Below are 2593 nucleotides of genomic sequence, written 5' to 3'. Positions count from 1 at the left end.
CAGGGGAGGAACTTGCTCCACATCAGCTCTAGCTGGCACAGCAGCCTGAGATGATGACAGAGCTTGCCTTCATCCCCTCTTGCCCAGATGAGTATGCCAGCCTTTCTTGGCCTTCTTATCTCATTCATACATTCACCAAATAGGTACTAAGACCCAGTTACATGTTGAGCCTGGTTGTAGGTGCCGAGGGAGATAATGGTGTCGGTCAGAAGCCTCCAGCCTAGCAAGGAGATGAGATAAACACTGCCAAGGGATAAGATAGTTATTGATTGCATAATGGAAGGGGCAAAGGAGAGGGCTTTTACCAAAAGGCAGGGTAGCATCAGAGGAGCTTCCTAGAGAGTAGCTTTAAGGGATGAGCGAGAAATCAAGAGGTGAAGAAGGGAAGGGAGGACAACAGAGCTGGAGGCAGAATCTGAGACAATCGAATGTCAGAGCTAAGAAGAACTTTGGAACTCATGAGTCTTTTTCTGAACACAGAATATCGGAACTAAAAAAGACCTTAGAACATAGAACATGTGATGTTGGAGCTAGAAGGGATCTTATAACATAGAACATGTAGTGCTGGAGGCAGAAGAGATTTTAATACACAGAACACAGAGTATCAGAACTTAAAAGGACCTTAGAACATAGAACATGTGATATTGGAGCTAGAAGGGACCTTAAAACACAGAGCATGTAATGCTGTAGCTAGAAGGGACCTTAGAACATAAAACATATAATGCTGGGGCTAGAAGGGACCTCAGAACATAGATCATGTAATACTGGAGCCAGAAGAGATTTTAGTACATAGAACACCGAATATCAGAACTAAAAAGAACCTTAGAACTTAGAACACAGAACATGTGATGATGGATCTAGAAGGGATCTTAGAACATAAAACATATGATGCTGGGGCTGGAAGGGACATTAGAACATAGAACATGTAATGCTGGAGCCAGAAGAAATTTTAGTACATAGAACACAGAGTATCCAAACTAAAAAGGACCTTAGAACATAGAACATGTAATGCTGGAGCTAGAAGGGACTTTATAATATAGAATATGGGATGTAGGGGACTAGAAAGTACCTTAGAACATGGAACATGTAATGCTGGAGCTAGAAGGGACTTTATAATATAGAATATGGGATGTAGGGGACTAGAAAGTACCTTAGAACATGGAACATGTAATGCTGGAGCTAGAGGAAACCTTAGAATGTAGAACATGATGTTAGAGCTAGAAAGGACATTAGAACAGTGATTGATGGTAAAAAGCTAGAATATGGATTAAGAAAGATAAAGTATTTATTAAATAATTACTGTGTGCTGGAAATACAGATATAAACAAAGACAGGGATTATGGAGCTTACATGCTAATGAAGGAAGACAAAACATAAAAGGAGAGCTAGTGAGTTGGAAGTGTTGAATATAAGGGTGAGAACATGCCTGTTTGGTAAAAGTCCAGCAGGTCAGGAAGAGAGCCAGGTTAGAAGTGAGCATGGCTGGTCTGTTCACCTTCTCAGTGGAGGTCCTGGGCAGAAACTTGCTCATCAGTGGAGTGGTTTCTGGTATGAGGCATCTCCTGGAAGAGAAGGCAGCTAGGACAGAGTGGGGATGGCTGGGAAGCCAGGAACATAACTGGCTTAGAAGTAAGCATGACTTTGTATAACTTAGAGCTCTGACCCCTTGTTTCCTATTTAGCCAACAGGTAGCTTATAAGAATATTCTTTACTGGCGTGTCATAAGCTGATCCCATCAGTTTATACACACCTGTGTTCTCAGAGAAATCCAATGGCCTTTTCTTCTTTAGATCCTGCGAGCCATGGCACTATTCATTGTCTAGGGCCATGTTGATTTTTTAATCTCCCCAATCAAAAGTAGCTCTGAGCTCCCACCTACTGTGTTAACCATGGCTCCTTTTAAACTTTGCTATTCCAACTGGCTCTCTTCCTTTGGCTTTAGTATAACAGGATAGTTCCCCTCCTTGCCTCCCACCCTACCAGACACACACTAGGAATCTGGAACCAATATGTCAATAGGTCAGTTCTTAATAATGGATCTGGCTTTGGGATCGGTCTCAGCTCACTCTTTTTTTTTAAAAAAATCCATCTCTTCTGCCTTAGAATCAATATTAGATATCAGTTACAAGGCAGGAAGGGCTAGGTAATGGGGAGGGTTAAGTGACTTGCCCAGGGTCACACAGCTAGGATGTGCCTGAGGTTATATTTAAACTGAAGACTTCCTATCTCCAGGCCTCATTCTCTATTCACTGAGCCACCTTGCTGCCCCCCTCAGCTCACTCTTGACAAAGGAGCTGGAAGGTGAGATCCAGAAAGAACTGGAACTTGGAAGGGTTGGTGGTTTGCCTAGTCACTGGCAGGGAAACTGACATCATCTGGTTTCCCCACAGGGAAAGGTCAGTGGAATCAGTGGCCAGCCTGGGCATTCCTGTCTCTCTGCCCCTGACCTCGACTCTGCTGCTCTGATATCTAGTCCCAAAGGCTAGTTCTCTAAGTAAAGGGAAGGTGTAGAATGCCACACAGATGAAAATCGGTTTCTGCTCTTCCCCATACATACAAAATTTTACAGAGAAGAAAACTAAGGCACAGAGAG

Source organism: Monodelphis domestica, chromosome 2 (genome assembly GCF_027887165.1).
Source record: "Monodelphis domestica isolate mMonDom1 chromosome 2, mMonDom1.pri, whole genome shotgun sequence".
NCBI classification, from domain to species: Eukaryota; Metazoa; Chordata; class Mammalia; order Didelphimorphia; family Didelphidae; genus Monodelphis; species Monodelphis domestica.
This window is presented reverse-complemented; position numbering follows the sequence as displayed.